The sequence below is a fragment of the Cupressus sempervirens genome, chromosome 11, assembly GCF_028749045.1.
Source record: "Cupressus sempervirens isolate cs-2001-9-10 chromosome 11, ASM2874904v1, whole genome shotgun sequence".
In the NCBI taxonomy this organism is placed as follows: domain Eukaryota; kingdom Viridiplantae; phylum Streptophyta; class Pinopsida; order Cupressales; family Cupressaceae; genus Cupressus; species Cupressus sempervirens.
The window spans coordinates 108,877,246-108,897,506 of NC_143128.1; the positions used below are offsets into that span (position 1 = coordinate 108,877,246).

General features: G+C 32.8%; 1 pseudogene; it reads left to right on the plus strand.

Annotated features, from left to right (window-relative positions):
* Positions 1–217: 217 nt before the first annotated feature.
* LOC149528454 (receptor-like protein EIX2) lies at positions 218–18,495 on the plus strand (annotated as a pseudogene).
* Positions 18,496–20,261: the final 1,766 nt, after the last annotated feature.

Below are 20,261 nucleotides of genomic sequence, written 5' to 3' on the forward strand. Positions count from 1 at the left end.
AGAGTTTATTGGTGCTCATCGCTTTGAAATTGTCAATAGCTAATAGTTGAGTGTTAGCATTGATTTCTAGCCATGTAAAAATGTATCCATTGATTTCTTACCATGTAAAAATCAATCTATGCGAAATCTTTATCATTCTAAATAAGTGGGAAGGTTATCCTATATCAGTGTGCCTCTCAAAGACTAATTCTTTATTGTCTGCAACTTCTGCCAAGCAATGTTTGCCTCTACCAACATCGCCCTTCTCATTGCATTTTTTATTATCCTATCTAAAAGCCCATGTATTGGTATAATCATTCGTCCTTCTAAGGAATCCCAAGCTCTTCTTTCCTTTAAAGAAGCCTTGAACGTGTCTGATGGCATTCTCAGTTCATGGAATAATGGAAGCAATTGTTTCTCCACATGGGAAGGAATATCCTCTAGTCATGTCACCAGCCATGTAGAGCAGCTTAATTTGACTACTTACACCAACTATGCAGAGAAGAGTTATATCAAGTGGTTTATGCAACCTCCCTTTTCTCAAATATCTTGTCCTGAAAAGAATTGGATTAACATGTAATATCCATTCCTGTTTGAGAAATCTCTCTCCTCTTCAGCTTGTGGTATTAAAAAACAATAGCTTGATAGGGATAGTTCCCCCTAAAATTTGCTTCCTCACAAATTTTAGCTATCTAGATTTAAGCATCAATCAACTCGAAGGAGTCCTACCATCTTATCTAGGAAATTGTTGGCAGAGTAATTTATCCCACCTGCTTGCCATCCACAACCACAAACAAACAGTCATCAGCAGCAGACAAGTTGTCGTCCAAAACCATCCTAAGCCATCCAAGTACCATCCATTATTAATTGGGATAGCCAACCCTATGCATAGTCAATATAACATTTAATGTGTATTTACTTGTAAATAAAATAAGCTAGGCCTGTAGTCAACAGAGCCCATTTTGGGTTTCTTGTTGTGGATCATGAGTGGATAGAATGCTGTAGCATTCTAAGGATTTGTAATAGATTTTATTTATGTTTTAACTGCTGTAGCACAACTTGATGTCTTTGTGTTTTGCTTATTGATTTGAATGTTTATCATTGCATTCATGTTTGTGTTTGATCCACTCTATCCACCTCCTTCAAGTGGTATTAGAGCTAATGGGAGATGATATTGGCAGTCCTAGAGAGGTTGATAAGTTTTAGAATCGGTGAAGAGTGTTGTGCATCATAGCCTAACAGGCAATGGCATTTGAAGTTATCTTTTGCAATAAGAAAGAGAAGAACAAATTGAGAGACTACTATGAGAAATAGAGAAGTCATGAAAGGAAGGAAGTCAAAATTGAAGTGTGTTTGAGTTAATGCTATGTGACACTATCATTTATAGATTTGGAGCATCTCTATGCAAGCCTATGCATGCTAGAGAATACATGCACATGGCACATAAGATATTGATCATGTAAATATTTATTATGTCTGTGTTTTAAGTATGTGTGTTTGATGCTATAGAATAGTTATTGAAGCTAGTTGTGGTTACAATAAGTGAAAGTAGGTTGGATTGGTGGTGAGTTAGTTGTCATGATTGAAAGGTCTCTATGTGTGTGCTGATTGGATAAAAGTGTTGGGATTGGAAGTAAGAATTTGTCTGTCTAATTGTGAGGGATGTGATTTTCTTGATAGTGGTCATGTAATAGAAGTTGGTTACATTGATATTCCCCAACCAAGTGATGAAAATTGAATTATTGATGATTGTTAATGAGCTATGTGAATGTATGGGGTGCATTATTGGTTGTGCTTGACACCCAAAAGGTTTTTGATTTGACATATTGATGAACCATGTATGTGAAAATGATTCCTATAGAACTGGCGAGTACAGCAACTGGGTACCCATGTATCTTGGTAGATGGATTTCTTTTAATATGGACTCAATAATCAGTTTCATACAGGTCAAGAAGGAGAAAAGCCAAAGTGATGATAGTTTTCCCATCATGTAAATTTGTGGTGATTTGAAACCATTTTTATGATGTTTGGTGGTCAATTGTAATGACTATTATGTGAGGTTTGTGGTTAGCCAAAACCATTCAAATTCAAAGTTTTAGGTCAGCTAGAAACCATTTGTATTACATTGGTTAAGAGTTAAGCCATAAAATCAAAAGTGATTAAGACAAGGGAAAAAAATATGAATGCAGTAGCATTAGTGGAAGAAATTAATGGGGAGTGTTGGTAGAGTAATTTCTCCCACCTGCTTGCTATCCACGACCACAAACAAACAACCATCAATAGAAAACAAGTAGCTGTCCAAAGGCATCCTTACCCATCCAAGCACTGTCAAACATTAATTGTAATAACTGACTGTATGGATAATCAAGATAACATTTAATTTGTATTTACTTATAAATAGAATAAGTTGGGCCTGTAATCAGCAGAGCCCATTTTGGGTTCCTCATTGTGGATCATGAGTGGATAGAATGTTGTAGCATTATAAGGATTTGTAATAGATTTTATTTATGTATTAAGTGTTGTAGCAGACTTGATGTTTTTGTGTTTTTCTTATTGATTTGAATGTTTATCATTGCATTCATGTTTGTCTTTGATCCACTCTATCCACCTCCTTTAGAAATCTTATCTTTTTTCGTAGGCTTAGTGTCCATTACAATAAATCTACTGGACAAATCCCACTTTCCTTAAACAAGCTATCCTTCCTCAAGTTCTTGTGTATTTTTGGCAACAAGTTCAATGCGAGTCTTCAACTCACTGGTCTTTTCTCCCTCAATTTGCTCTTTGCTCATGATTTTTCATTATTTGAGAGCATTAGTTCCTCATAGTTGGCACTGCCATCCTCCATAAAGGTTCTCTGCCTCTCTCATATTACTATTTTAGATAGTTTTTTTCAAAACCTTGTAGATTTGAAATATTTATATGTACCATACTGTGTTCTTAATATTAGCACAAGTTGGCTGCCACAGTTCCAGTTAGCAGGTGTAGGTCTAGTCTCATGCAGTATTGGTGGTTGATTCCCCAACTGGATTTTCACTCAATATTCACTACAAAGGTTAGCACTGGCTGTTGACAATATTGTTGGGGAAATCCCCTCATGGTTACTGGAGAACAATCCTCAGTTGTACCTGTTCAACCTTTCAAGAAATCATTTCAGTGGCAGTCTTGTGTCCCAACAAGATTAATTTGTTGGATGATAGTATTTGATGTATCTAGGAATGCTTTCACTAGAAATATATCATCTTCTTGGCCTCTAGATCTACAGCTCCTGATGCTTAATGACAATTCTCTTGTTGGCAAAATTCCTTGAAGTTTGTGCAATTTAACTCACCTTGAAAAGTTAGATTTTTCAAAAACCAAATTGAATGGAGGCCTTCCTTCATGCTTTTCCAATTATAAGATGATTCAAGTGTTAAATTTGGGGCATAATAGGTTGAATGCAAGTATACCCCATGGGATATGCTCCTGCTCTCTCATTGTGAGAAACAATAAGCTAAGTGGAGCCTTCCCCATGTCAATCATCAATTGTGAGAAAATATGAGTGGTAGATATTGGGCATAAAAGATTTCATGGGGATATTCTAGGCTCGGTTGGATATCTATCAGCACTTCAAATGTTGATGATGAATGACAATCACTTCTGTTGACCATATTTGAAAGTTGACAAAAATCAAAAGGTTTTGAAAGCTGGAAAATAAAAAGTTGGCAAAATATTTGAAATCTGGCATAAAAACATGGCAAATAAAAAGGTTTTTTGGTGGCAGCATAAAAGATAATAACACTGACATCTAGAACATATAATTTATTACTCATCATAGTCTTTGCCAAGTGTTACAATGTTATGGTGGAATCGAAATGGCATTTAACTATAGTTTTCTTTGTGGGTGCTCATTTAGGTTGAAAGAAACTTTGGATAGGTGAATCATGAGGTTTTCTTATTTACTCTATGTAAATTTATGGATCAGAGAAAGGTTTCTTTTGCTATCATTCCAAGTTTATTCTCCATGGAAGAACATACCAGACAGTCCCTTGATAGTGAAATGAATTTTTTTTTTTGGTTCTTGGCATGCAAATTTTTTAATCTCTATTCACTGAAGGCAATATATTTATGGTTGCATGAATATGTTTGCAAGAAATGTTTTATGTGTTCAGCATTATGAAAGAACGAAGTTTTATTCCATGATACTGATTTTTTGTACAAACCTATTTGTTTTCTTCTTTTATGTGCCTGAACAAGAGGAATAATGTTGCTATTTCTTCATGTTGAATGTGGATTTAGAGGCAAAAGGGTAAAAGGTTTTCAGGTAAAATACACAATAATCTTCAGGTATGTCATGAAGTTATTCAAATCCTTAAAGGAGATAAAAATGTCATTTTTTTTGGGGAAGAGAAAAATGCTATCTTTCTTCATTTGTTTTCGAAGAATACGTTGAATAAAGCTTCAAAAATTATAGTCAAATTTGTTATTTATATTAAAAAAAACACTAAAGTATGAAAAGTTTTTCTACAAAATTTCATCATCACTGTTTTGTGTTTAAAAGAAAGTTTAGTCTTTCTTTAAAAAGAACAACACAACAATTTTTTTCAAAAAAAAAAGAAAAAGAAAAGGGTTTTCATTTAATCTTCAGAATTTTTCTACAAGATGTCAAGGGTTTTAGATTTTTGAAAGACATATGAAATTTTATGTGTTATTCTTTTATGGGTTTCAGTGTGATAAACGGTTCTCACATGGTGAAAAGTTTTTCTTTGAAATAAAACCTTGGATAATAGGTTGAAGTATTTTTATTGAAACCAGTAAAAAGAACTTCAAACGGTTCTTAAAAATAAAACAACGGACTTACTGTTCCAATGTTTAAAAGAGCTTCAAAAAGATTTTGTTTAGGTCAAAAAAGAAATGGCAGACAGTTATAGTTGTATAATATTTTTTGGGGTTCCAAAATGGCATTCTATAAAACTTTTCTTGAGGATCTCAAACATGAAATATTCGTGTTCAGTTTGGAAACTTATAATGGTTATCAGTTTTTTTGAGACAGGAACAAATCTGAAACTAAACTATTTTAAAGTTGGTTTCTCAAATAATATTTTAAAAGAAGTTTTTGAACAACCCTAACTAGTTTAGTTAGGTTCATGTAACTTATTAGTTTCAAATTTTATCTCTATAAATATAGAGATCATTTGTAAATTAAATGTATGAGTTGAAAAAAGATGAAAGAAGACTTATATTTCAGAACAGTTTGGAAAGACTAAAAGTCTTATTATAAACTTGTATGCATGTATAAACGTCATACATACACATGTATATGTGTGTATAAGGTTGTAATTACAGCACTGATAAAAGGGTTAAATACCCTGAGCAGTAGAAGTTGTTGATTGTAAAAGAGCTGGAACTCAATAAAGAATACAGGTTCATGGAGTGGTTTTTCTCCCTATGATTAAACTATGAGGATTTTTTAGGGTTTTCCACTTGGCACAAAATTGTTGTCTCTTCTTTCTATGAGTTGATATTATTCAATATGTTTACATTTTAGTACAATTTGTTTTCTCCACTGCTGTAAATTGTGAATTAAAAATTATTGAAATTAGATTTTGGGATAATTTAATAGTGTTTTGATTCAACCCCCCCTCTCAGAACCCTAATACTTTTGACAAGTGGTATCAAAGCATAGGATTCCTTTTGGAATAGTTCTAGGGATATATATTAGAAGTCATGGCACAATCTGAAGGAGCTTCTCTTAATAGGGCTCCACTATTTGATGGAAACAATTATGTTTTCTATACAGTTATGATGGAAGCCTTCATATATTCCTTAGATGTAAGGATGTGGAATATTGTTATATCAAAATACACTATCCCAACAACAATCCCTACTAATGTAGATGAACAACTAAAATTTGAGTTGGATAAAAAGGCAAGATATGCCCTTCTCTGTGGTCTCTCTAGAGATGTTTTTGCTAAAAAAAATTATTGCAAGTCAGCTAATGATATATGGGTCAAACTTGAAACAATATATCAAGGAGATGAGAAAGTAAAAGAGTCTAAATTGATAACTCTTAAAACATAGTTTGACAATCTGAAAATTAATGAAGATGAAACTATTGCTGCATACTTCTTAAGAGTTGATGAAGTAGTGAATGCTAGAAAGGGTCTAGGTGAAGAGATAGAAGAACATGATGTAGTCTCAAAGGTCATTAGGTCAGTGGTACCTAAATTTGAAACAAAAATATCCACTTTAGAAGAGAAGAAAAGTTTTTCAAAAATGACCTTGCATCAACTTCAAGGCACATTAACTGCATATGGAATGAGGATTAGCCATAAAGCTAGTTCCTCATCAAAAGAATCAGCTTTTAAAGCTGTAAAACATGATGAGAGTGACTTAGATCTAACTAATGCTTTAGAAGCATTGCTGGTTAGAAGAATGAGAAAGAAATATAAATGTAAACCTAAATGTTTCAGTTGTTGTCAATTAGGACACTTTGCTGCAAAGTGCCCAAATGTTGAACTTGATGATTGTGATGAGAAAACTGAAATTTTTTCTAAAAAGAAGCCTTGGAATCAGAATAAAAGATTCAAGGATTACAAGAAGAAAAGTCTTCTTTCAAAAGAAGATTGAAATGAAGAATCCAGTGATGTTGATGAAGAAGGGGAAAGACTATTCATGGCCGAAATAGTCCATACCTCTAAACTTGAACCTAGTGAATCTAAATCCTCATTTGATTCAGATGTAGAAGTAGATCTAGAAGAAGAACTTTTGAAATCTTTGCAAGAACTCAAAAGATTAAAAAAGTTGATTTCTAGTCAAGAAATTGAAAATCAAAAACTTCAAGAAGAGTTAAATGAAGCAAATATGATCATAGAAAATAAAAATCTCTTGCTTGAAGAAAAGGATAAAAAATTAAATATCTTGCAGAGTTCATCTGAAGAATCTACTAGTCAAAAAAGAAAGTTCTTTTTCAATGATTACTGTTTTAACTGCAATATTTTTGGACACAAGCCTATCTTTTGTGAAAATAGCATTAATCAAGGAAAAAGAAAAGTGGTTAGGTGTTTTAAATGCTTTCATTATGGTCACTATGCAAATCAATGTAAATTGAATACGAGAGCAAAACAAATCTGAAAGCAAGTAAGGACAATAGAAAAGTCTTTAATTGTTGAAACAACTCTATTCGCTCAAAAACTTGCAATGTGGGTATAATATAGTGGCTATTCACACCATATGACTGGGTGTAAAAATAAATTCAAAACCCTAGAAATTTTTGATGGAGGGTTTGTTTGATTTGGTGATAACTCAGGAGCTCACATTACTGGAAAAGGCTCAATAATTTTAAATAAAGACACAAATTCATGATGTGTACTTTGTTGAACGTTTAAAACATAACTTGCTAAGTGTAAGTTAGATCTGTGATAGTGGATATTCTATTTTTTTTGATGCAAAAGGTTGTTATATAAAAAAAGGAAAGAATAGAGTCATTGCAAGTGGGTTGAGAACAAATGGTAATCTCTATAACCTAATAGATTCAACTGTCCAAGAAACTTCATTAGTTAATACTTGTCTAATGAGTCAAGTAGAAGAAAATTGGCCATGGCACAAAAGACTGGGACATTTAAACTTTGATAATCTTTCCAAAATCAGCAAGAATAAAAAGGTTAGAGGTCTACCACAGATTACCAAACCAATAAATATTTGTGAAGAGTGTGTTAAAGGCAAACAAACAAGAGTTTCTTTTAAAACAAAAGAATACTTGTCAAATAGCCCACTTGAATTAGTGCATACTGATTTGTGTGGTCCAACTAAAACAACCTCTCTAAATGGTAAAAAATATTTCATGCTATTTATAGATGATTATTCAAGAATGGTTTGGGTGATGTTTTTGAAACATAAATCAGAAGCTTTTGAATGCTTCAAAATTTTCAAGAAAATGGTAGAAAGAGAAACTGATTTAAAATTGAAATGTTTGAGATCAGATAGGGGAGGAGAATTCATCTCTCAAGAATTCGTTGAGTATTGTGAGAAGCATGGAATAAAAAGACAATACTCTACTGTTAGGACACCACAACAAAATGGTGTTGTTGAAAGAAAGAATAGAACAGTAAAAAAAATGACTAGAACCATGTTAAATGAAGAAAAACTACTTGATAAATTTTGGAAAGAAGGTGTTCATATAGCTATTTAAATTCTAAAGAGAGTACAAATCAGAGTTAGAACTGCTTACACTTCATATGAATTATGGAATGGTAAACAACAAATGTCAAGAATTTTAAGATTTTTGGTTGCAAATGCTTTATCAAAAAGAACGATGATTCTTTAGAAAATTTTAACTCAAGGTCTGATGAAGGGATCTTTCTTTGGTATTCCACGCACAACAAAGCCTATAAATGCTTTAATAAAAGGCTGAACAAAATAGTGGAAGCTATAAATGTCATATTTGATGAAAATTTTGTGTGTTGTAATGGTCAAGAAGACCGCGAAGATTCATCTTTTTAGAGATAAGAAATAGTACATGATGAACATGCTGAAAATGATAAACATGAACTAACTAATGAAAATGAACTGGCTAATGAAACTGAACAAGAAAATTGTTCAAGTCCTAAAATAACTAGTATTGGTTCAAAAATAAAAACCTCTTCTAGAATAATAGCTAAGAGACATCCCGAGTCTCAAGTTATTGGAGATGTAGAGAAGGGAATTCTAACTAGAAGAAAAGCCAAAATAGGAGGACAGGAAAATATTGCTGAACATTTCTACTTAATAGCTAACTTTGAACCAAAGAATCTTACTAAAGCTGTATCAGATTCTTGTTGGCAAAAAGCTATGTAGGAAGAGATAAATCAAATAGATAAAAATAAGACTTGGGAACTTGTTCCCAGACCTAGTGACAAAAATGTCATAGGTGGAAAGTGGATATTTTGTAATAAACTAAGTTAAGAAGGTAAAGTGGTTAGAAATAAAGCTATATTTGTTTGTCAAGGCTATGCTCAGCAAGAAGGGATTGATTTCAATGAAACCTTTGCTCTAGTTGCAAGAATGGAATCAATTAGAACTTTTCTTGCTTATTCTAGTCATAAGAAATTCACTGTGTACCAGATGGATGTTAAAAATGCCTTCTTAAATGGGTATCCTGAAGAGGAGGTATATATGGAATAGCCAAAAGGTTTTGAATCTTCTAACAAACTTGATTATGTTTACTGACTGAAAAAGGCTTTTTATGGCTTAAAACAGGCTCCTAGGGATTGGTACTCCAAGTTGGATAAACATTTAATTTCAAATGGTTTTTCTCTTGGAAAGGAAGACAACACTTTGTATATCAAAGTTATAAATGATGACATTTTGGTTGTAGAAATCTATGTGGATGACATCATTTTTGGGTCTACTAATGATGATTTAGCAAAACATTTTTCAAAAGTCATGGAATTAGATTTTGAGATGTCAATGTTAGGTGTGCTTACATTTTTTCTTGGTTTACAAGTTTCACAACTTGAACATGGATTATTTCTATCTCAAACTAAATATGCCAAAGAAATGTTGAGAAAATTTAATATGTCTAAATGCAAACCTGTTAGCACTCCTATGGAAACTGGTTGTAAACTAATGAAGAATGATGATTCACCTTTTGTTAATTAGACTCTTTACAGATCTATGATTGGAAGTTTTCTATATCTAACTACATCTAGACCTGATATAATGCAAGCTATAAGTATGGTGTCAAGATTTCAATCTGATCCAAAGCAATCACATCTTAACACAGTGCATAGAATACTGAAATACATTCAAGGCACTCTTGATTATGGTTTATGGTATCCTCACAGCAACGATTTTACTCTTATTGGTTATACTAATGTAGATTGGGGTAGATTTGATGATAAAAAGAGCACCAGTGGTGCAGCTTTCTTTCTTGGTGAGTGTCTGGTTGCTTGGCATAGTAAAAAATAGGATTGTGTAACTCTATCCACTTGTGAATCTGAATATGGTGCGATTACAACATGCTATACTCAATTAATTTGGATGGATTATTAGTTATTCAATTTGGGCATTCAGGTTTCAAAACCTATTTTAATAATGTGTGATAACATGAGTGCTATTCAATTAAGCAAAAACTCTGTTATGCACTCACGCACAAAACACGTAGCCATCAAACTTCATTTCTTGAGAGATAAAGTTCAAAATAATGAATTCAAATTGGTTTATGTTCCTACTCAAGGATAGGTAGCTGACATTTTTACTAAGGCACTACCAAGAGAACTGTTTGAACATTTGAGAACATGATTGGGAGTTTTCTCTCTATCAATACTTGCATAAAAACTCTTCCTAATAACTATTCTATGATAATTTTTTGCTCCTTTCACAGAAAGCATTCATGAAAAGTAGGTGGTCAATTTTTGATGCAAAAATTTTGAGGGAGTAATTAGCATTTCACATAGGTTGATTTTAGCTGGTTCAGAGGTTTGGTTTCATAGATTGGTTTATTGGTTTCAGATTTGATTTCTCAGTTTGTGGTTGATTCAGGTTAGTTGGTTTCAGTGATATGGATCAGCATTTCATGGTAAATCCATTATATTTCTGTTCGTTATCTTGTATATATAAGTTGGAATTATTTTTTCAAAGTCACTTTGTATATATGAGACAATATTATCTTGTACGTATAAGTTGATTTTTCTTTTCATCTTGTATATATGAGATGGTGAAAATTTTTGCATAAAAAATGGGGGAGATTGTTGGCCATATTTGAAAGTTGACAAAAATGAAAAGGTTTTGAAAGTTGGCAAATAAAAAGGTGGAAAAATATTTGAAATGTAGCATTAAAACATGGCAAATAAAAAGGTTTGTTGATGGCAGCATAAAAGATAATAACACTAACATAAAGGATGTATAATTTATTACTCATCGCAGTCTTTGCCAAGTGTTACAATGTTGTGGCGGAATTGAGATGTCATTTAACTATAGTTTTCTTCGTGGGTGCTCATTTAGGTTCAAAGAAACTTTCGCAAGGTGAATCATGAGGTTTTCTTATTTACTCTTTGTAAATTTATGGATCAGAGAACGATTTCTTTTGCTATCATTGCAAGTTTATTCTCCATGGAAGAACGTATTGGACAGTCCCTTGATAGTGAAATGAATTTTTTTTTCCGGTTCTTGGCATGAAATTTTGTTAATCTCCGTTCACTAAAGGCAATATATTTATGGTTGCATGAATATGCTTGCAAGAAATGTTTTATGTGTTCAGCATTATGAAAGGACGAAGTTTTATTCCATGATACTAATTTTTTGTACAAACCTATTTGTTTTCTCCTTTTATGTGCCTGAACAAGAGGAATAATGTTGCTATTTCTTCAAGTTGAATGTGGATTCAAAGGCAAAAAGATAAAAGGTTTTCAGGTAAAATAGACATAATCTTCAGGTATGTCATGAAGTTATTCAAATCCTTAAAGGAGATAAAAATGTCATTTTTTTGGGGGAAGAGACAAATTCTGTCTTTCTTCATTTGTTTTCGAACAATACGTTAAATAAAGCTTCAAAAATTACAGTCAAATTTGTTATTTATATTAAACAAAACACTAAAGTATGAAAAGCTTTTTCTACGAAATTTCATCATCACTGTTTTGTGTTTAAAAGAAATTTTATTCTTTCTTTAAAAAGAACAACACAACAATTTTTTTCAGAAAAAAGAAAGAAAAGGGTTTTCATTTAATCTTCAAAAATTTTCTACAAGATGTTAGGGGTTTCAGATTTTTGAAAGACATATGAAATTTTATGTGTTATTCTTCTATGTGTTTCAGTGTGATAAACGGTTCTCACATGGTGAAAAGTTTTTCTTTGAAATAAAACCTTGGATAATATGTTGAAGTATTTTTATTGAAACCAGTGAAAAAAACTTCAAACGGTTCTTAAAAATAAAACAATAGACTTACTGTTCCAATGTTTGAAAGAGCTTCAAAAAGATTTTGTTCAGGTTGAAAAAGAAATGGCAGACAATTACAGTTGTATAATATTTTTTGGGGTTCCAAAATGGCATTCTATAAAACTTTTCTTGAGGATCTCAAACATGAAATATTTGTGTTCAGTTTGGAAACTTATAATGGTTATCAATTTTTTTGAGACAGGAACAAATAAGAAACTAAACTGTTTTGAAGTTAGTTTCTCAAACAACATTTTAAAAGAAGTTTTTGAACAACCCTAACTGGTTTAGTTAGGTTCATGTAACTTATCAGTTTCGAATTTTATCCCTATAAATATAGAGATCATTTGTAAATTAAATGTATCAATTGAAAAAAGAAGAAAAAAGACTTATATTTCAGAACAGTTTGTAAAGACTAAAAGTCTTATTATAAACTTGTATGCATGTATAAATGTCATGCATACACATTTATATGTGTATATAAGGTTGTAATTATAGCACTGATAAAAGGGTTAAATACCTTGAGCAGTAGAAGCTGCTGATTGTAAAAGAGTTGGAACTCAATAAAGAATACAAGTTCATGGAGTGGTTTTTCTCCCTATGACGAAACCGTGAGGATTTTCGAGGGTTTTCCACTCGGGACAAAATTGGTGTCTCTTCTTTCTTTGAGTTGATATTATTCAGTATGTTTACATTTCAGTATAGTTTGATTTCTCCACTGCTGTAAATTGTGAATTAAAAATTACTGAAACCAGATTTTGGGATAATTTAATAGTGTGAAACCCCCCCTCTGAGAACCCTGATACTTCCAACAGCTTCAATGGTAGCATTTCTTCAAAAATTGTCCAATTGAAACAATTCCAGGTCTTAAACCTTTCATCTACAGAATATCAGGTTCTATTCCCCCTAACATTTCATCTCTACAAGCAATGAGTTTATCTGGAGAAGATGGCCATGTATTATTTGATCGGTTGAATCCATTTCATGTAATTACAAAAGACAATAGGATTAAGTCATATAGTGGGATTGGCCCTGTTGAGCCTCTTATATATCAAGTTTCCTCTCACGATGAGTTTGACATTGTAGGATTCAAACAACAGCAGCAACACAATAAAAAAAATGATAATATTCAAAACAAGGAAGGCTCTGTTTTACTGCAGAGAAAAAAATTGATATATTATTCAAACTACAAATTGCTATTCAGCCAATACATTTATTCAAATAAAAATTGTTAAAACTAATCCCTAACACATAGATCAAAATATAGATCAGGAGTTCTGACAGTAGTTTTAGCATTATTCCATGCCTATGATTAAGGATGGGAGAAGAAGTAACTAAGACTAGACAAAAATGCATCCAAAAATATCATCTAATGCATGCCATATGTACAACATGCTTCTTGTTTAAACTACTCCTAAACTGAAGTATTCTAAAAATTATTTATAGAATGGTGGAAATGGAGCAGTGGAGCTGGAGTTTGAAGTGAAGATCTCAGCATCAATCTTCATACTCCCCCTTGATGCTGAGAGGACTCACAATCTAATCTCTGAGTACCAAAAACTGATCTTTTGTAACTGCCTTTGTGAAGATGTCTGCAATTTTCTCCTTTGTGCTAATGTACTTCAACTCAACCGCTTTATTTTGTACCAAATCTCTAATAAAATGTTGTTTAAGATCAAAGTGTTTGGTCCTGCTGTGATGAACCGGATTCTTGGCCAATTTAATGGCACTTATGTTGTCACAAAAAATCACAGTAGACTGAACCTGTATCTCTCCAATTTCTTCAAGAAGCTTTCTAAGCCATAAAGCTTGTGTGCCAGCTGAAGTGACCGCAACATATTCCGCTTCTGTAGAAGAGAGAGCAACCATACTTTGCTTCTTTGAACTCCATGTAATTAAACCAGAACCCAAAGAAAAACAATTACCAGATGTAGGTTTTCGGTCATCCAAACAACCTCCCCAATCTGAATCACTAAAGCCAACAAGCTCAAACTTATTAGAAGAATAGTGAATGCCAAAATCTACCGTGCTTTTCACATACCTCAAAATTCTCTTGGCTGCCTTCATATGTTCCTCTGATGGATTTTTTATATACCTTGAAACCAATGAAACTGAATAAGCAATATCAGGCCTTGTGTGAGTTAAAAACATCAAACTCCCCACAATGCTTCTGTATAATGTCTCATCAACAATTTTAGCACCATCATCTCTACATAATGTAACTCCATGAGCAATTGGAGTGGAAAGAGGTTTACAATCAGCCATATCAAATTTTTTCAACATATCTTTTGCATAGTTTTCTTGACAAATAAAAATTTCTTCTTTACCTTGATAAACCTCCATGCCAAGAAAGTACTTCATGAGACCTAAATCTTTCATCTCAAACTCATTCATCATAGCAACTTTAAATTCATCTTTCATCTTTGAACTACTACCCATATATAACAAATCATCAACATACAAACTCACAATGAGAATATCATTACCTTCTTGTTTGTAGTAAAGGGTAGGTTCACTTTTACTTCTTTGAAAGCCATTCTGCTTAAAATATCCATCAATTCTTGCATACCATGCACGTGGTGCTTGCTTGAGGCCATACAAAGCCTTCTTCAACTTGTAGACATAATCTTCTTTGCCTTGAATCTCAAAACCTTGTGGCTGTCCCACATATACCTCTTCTTCTAAGTACCCATTCAAGAAAGCACTTTTCACATCCATGTGATGAATACTCCATTTCTTTTGAGCTGCAAGAGAGATTAGCATCCTAATAGTTTCTTGTCTTGCTATTGGTGCAAAATTTTCTTCATAATCAATGCCATACCTTTAAGTAAAACCTTTAGCAACCAATCTTGCCTTGTGTCTTTCAACACTCCCATCACTATTATACTTGGTCTTATAGACCCATTTTGTGCCAATCTTCTTCTTCTTATGTGGAAGATCTACAAGCTCCCATGTTTCATTCCTATCAATGGAATCCATCTCTTCATTAATTTCTTGCATCCAAACCTCATTAGCACATGCATCTTCGAAACATGATGGCTCAAAATCAGCCTTAGCAAGTAATGCAAAATTTACTGTCTCACCTATTGGATCTTCTTCATGTGCTTGATTTTGACACCTCTCATAAATATCACTCAATCTTCTTACCTTCCTTGGAGGACTAGAGGATGGACTTGCTCTTGGTATTGGTGAGGGGTTTTTTGGTGGGCTTGGTGATCTTGAAGTAGAACCATTAGCTGGCTGCTCATTATCATTATCAGCAATATCATCATCATCCAAGACTGATTTTGGCTTTCCAACATGTTGTTTTTGATGACCATAAACTCCCCCTTCATCAAAAATCACATCTCTTGAAACAACAATCTTATTAGTAATAGGATTGAATAATCTATAAGCTTTGCTTTCCTCACTATAGCCCACAAAAATACATGATTCACTTTTAGCATCTAGCTTTTGCCTATTCTGATTAGGGATGTGAACATAAGCCAAACAACCAAAAACTTTAAAATGATTTTCATTAGGCTTTTTCTCATACCATACTTCATATGGAGTCATCTTGTGGAGGGCACTTGTAGGACTCTTGTTGAGAATATATACGGCTGTAGCTACTGATTTAGCCCAATAACAATTGTTCAAACCTTTGGTTTGTAACATGCTCCTTGCCATTTCTACCACTATACAATTCTTCCTTTTAGCCACTCCATTCTGTTGGGGTGTGTATGCAGTTGTGAGTTGTCTTTTGATGCCATTCATCTCACAAAAATTCTAAAAATAAATTGAGCAAAATTCTCCTCCTCGATCTATTCTCAAACATCTTATTGTGTTCCCTTTCTCATTCTCTACATGAGCTTTAAACTTCTTGAATGTATCAAAGGCTTCATCTTTAGTCTTCAAAAAATATACCCAACACATGCGTGAGTAATCATCAATAAAAGTAATGAAATATGACGACTTATCCAAACTTTGTGTTTGCATTGGACCACAAATATCTGAATGAATAAGTTGAAGTGGGTATTGGGCCCACCATGCATTGCCTTTTGGAAATGATTCCCTTGAATGTTTCCCTTTTGCACACCCTTCACAAATCTGTTTATGCTCTTCAACCTTAGGCAATCCAAGAACTAATGCATTTGATGTTAGATTCTTCAAACTATTGAAATTTAAATGGCCATACCTGAGATGCCACAACCAACTTTTATCCTCATAAGCCATATTGACAAGCTGATTATCATTTTGACCAAACTTCAAAGGAAACATCCTATTCTTTGTCATAGGAACAACTGTAATCACTTTAGTTTTTTGATTCTTATCATAGATAGTACAGTGCATGTTCTCAAATACCACTCTATAATTCTTCTCACATAGCTACCCAACACTAAATAAATTATGCTTTAACTTGGGAGTATAATATATATCTTGAACACTTTTCATACCTTCCCTTGTCTGAACATCCATGGCTCCTTTGGCCGCAACATCCACAGTATTGTTATTAGCAAGGGTAATATTGGATCTGTAACTATCATCAAGCTTTGAAAATATTTCTCTGTTGCCAGACATATGGTTAGAGCATCCAGAATCCAAATACCAAACATCATTCACAGTACTTTCACCTTTCCCATAACACAAAAATAAATTACCCGAGGAAGGATCCTCATCTTGTTGGGCATAATTTGCACTATTGTTACCTGATTTCAGTCTACACTCTCTCTCAAAATGTCCATACTTATTGCAATGATAGCATTGGATGTTCCTTTTATCAAATCTGCCTCTACCTCTGCCTCCTTGAGCACCTCCTCTTCCTCTAGGTCCTCTTGAAAATTTTTGATTTTGGCCCCTTCCCGAGCCTTTGTTGTTGTTACTACTGCTGCTAGCACCATCGTTCTTAGAAATTTGCAATTGGGAAGCAAAAGCCTTCTCATTAACACTGATAGATGTGTCCCTTATTCTATCCTCATGTGATATAAGAGATCCAACCAATTCATCATACTCCATGGTAGCTAAATTTTTGCTTTCTTCTATGGCAATTACTACAATATTCCATCTTGGGGTTAGAGATCTCAATACCTTTTGTATTATTTGCTCTTGAGCAATAGATTCACCCAAAGTGGCCATTTTATGAGTCACATCTTTCACTCTCACACAGAAATCTCCCACACTCTCTGTCTCCTTCATCTTCAAGTTCTCATATTCTCTTTTCAAGGTTTGTAGCTTCACAACCTTGATCTGATCATTGCCATGGTAAGCATCTTTTAGAGTCTTCCAGGCCTCTTTTGTTGTCTGTGCATCAGCAATTCGAGAAAACAAACTCTTATCAAGAGCCATCTGAATGTGAAACAATGCCATTGCATTCTTCTTCTCAGCTTCTTTCTTCAATGTCCTATCATTAGGTTGGAGAGTATTATAATCTGCAGGCTCTTCATATCCAGATTCAACGATCTCCCAAAAATCTTTCCCAATCAAAAAAGTCTTCATCTTGATTGACCAATATTGGTAATCAACTCCATCAAACTCTGGGATTCGCAAATTGTGAGCCATGTTGCTGTCTTCCAAACACCTTCAGCTCTGATACCAAATGTAGGATTCACACAACAGCAGCAACACAATAAAAAAAATGATAATATTCAAAACAAGGAAGGCTCTGTTTTACTGCAGAGAAAAAAACCGATATATTATTCCAACTACAAATTGCTATTCAGCCAATACATTTATCCAAATAAAAATTGTTAAAACTAATCCCTAACACATAGATCAAAATATAGATCAGGAGTTCTGATAGTAGTTTTAGCATTATTCCATGCCTATGATTAAGGATGGGAGAAGAAGTAACTAAGATTAGACAAAAATGCATCCAAAAATATCATCTAATGCATGCCATATGTACAGCATGCTTCTTGTTTAAACTACTCCTAAACTGAAGTATTCTAAAAATTATTTATAGAATGGTGGAAATGGAGCAGTGGAGCTGGAATTTGAAGTGAAGATCTCAGCATCAATCATCAGACATGACTATGAAAGGCTCAGAACGGCATTACATGTATATTTTTTCAACCTTTACAGGCATAGATCTCTGCAATAATCAATTAAGTAGAGAAATTCTATTGGATTTTGGAAAGTTGAAGGTGTTGAAGTATCTAAATATCAATGAATAAACTGGATGGAATTATTCCATCCAGTTTTGGGGAAATGAGAAAACTAAAGTCAATGGATCTCTCGACAAACAGGATTTCTGGAGGATTCCCGCTAAAATGCAATTGTTGACTTTATTGGCGTACTTAAATTTGTCCAACAACAACTTATCTGGTAGCATACCTCAAGGAGGGCAGATGAGCACCTTTGATAAAACATTCTATTCTGGAAATCTATATTTGGAAGGATGCCCTCTTCCAAAGAAATGCGCTTGGCAAGAGTTTGCTCCCCATCCTCCTCCAAATGGTTTGGAAGACAGAAATGAAGATGACAGAAATCAAATAATATGGTATGAGGTTGGACTGTTACTGTCACATGTAGCAAGTTTTTCCTGTGTAATGTTATTGCTTGCAGTGAGAAAGGGATGGAGAAGGAAATACTTCGAGACGGTTGATAAGATTTTGAAGTTTCTGTTTCCTTGCATTTGCAACAAAAGATTATGAGGTCTTAGTTTGCCAAGTAGGTTAAGCAAAAATATGCCCTGAACGTTCGAGCCTTATTCTGTTCTGTGTTTTCAATGTCTTGTATTACGGTATTATGGCGCAAATCCCGTTCATTACTACACGAATGCTTTTATGTTGTCTATTCATTGTTTACGTACTGGTCTTGTTATATGATATATATCGAACTTCAAAAACCAATAAATATAAATTTAATATTTATAACTGTTTGTTTGTAAACTTTTTAAAATATTTTATCATATATAAAGACCAAAAGATTCATTAATTCAAATTTAAATGATTTCTTGAATGCTTATGTATAATGAATATTATAAAAAATATTATTATTATTTTTGTTAATTATAAACATGTGTATAGTTTGATAGTCTAAGTGTGGCGATATTGATATTGTCATCAAGTTTCAAACATGATTTTGTTATTATTGTGAATGTTTATATTGAGAATTAAAGAACACTCTCCTTGGAATATTTGCACATTATCAATCTATAGTATGCACAAAAGTGTTTATCCTTTTGACAAATTGATCTTATCAAAAATAGTGAAGTATCATTTGATTAAATTATATTTGACTCATAAACAATCAAAATAAAATTTTCATAAAAGTTGTCTCACCTATAGTACAATAGTGATACTCAATTGAGAAGATCCATGTGTTATATATTTATTTCACCACCACCTCAATGTAATCAAGTATCTCATGTGAGAATAGATCTTTCTATATCATGGTTTTATGAAGATACGAAGAGGGAAAAAACAGTAAGAAAAATATTTTGTATATCTACTCATGAGAATGGACACAAGAAAAAATAAATTGATGGAATCAATTGAAATCTATTTAGACTTTAAGTAGGAGTTTCTTTAATTTAAATAAATGAAGTAGGAATTATACAAAAAGGAAGTTCATATTCTACTTTCAAATTCAATGAACAAAATATATTAAACTGAAATAATAGATGAAACAAGTCAATGTAATTGCTTATATTAGGGTATGTATTGTTTATATATATAAGCTATTATTGTCAATATTATTCTACATCCTCCTATAGTCCCCAATGTCACTATTATTCAATGCATAATGATATGACTAGACCTATTAAATAACAATGAAATAATAATAAATGTTAACTTCACTAAACTAAACTCATTTTATTCTTCAAAAGAAAGTATTTCTAGTCCATATCCAATGAACATGCATAAATTTAAGAATAAAAAGTCTTTCATGGTCTATTATCAATCAATAATGTGACCTTTATAGTTGATGTTTTAATCAATGCACCTAACTACTTATATTTATGACTTTACATCATTGTTGTTGCCACTAAACATTAGGTTCATTGACTATAACATAATTTTATGCTCACAATTTATAATTTATTTTACTAGAACAACCCTCACATGTGGTGAGGTTGGCGAGAGAAACCAATTGTTGAGAGGAAGACCATGACACCTTAGCATGGTCAAAGACTAGAGGACGAAGATTATAGATGGTTTTTAAAGATATAATTTATGATTTTTCCATAGTCAAGAAGTTGTTTTTAATTTCTTAAAATTAAATATTAAAAAGTCTTTACTAGTCTATTATCAAGTAATAATGTCAACATTACAATTATTATTTTAATCAATGCACCCAACTACTTGTACTTTGTAACTTATATGGTTGTCACTACCCACAACAGTGAGTGCATTGACTATAACATACATTTTTTCACATTTAACCATTTAAATTATTTATCTATACCAATTTTTTA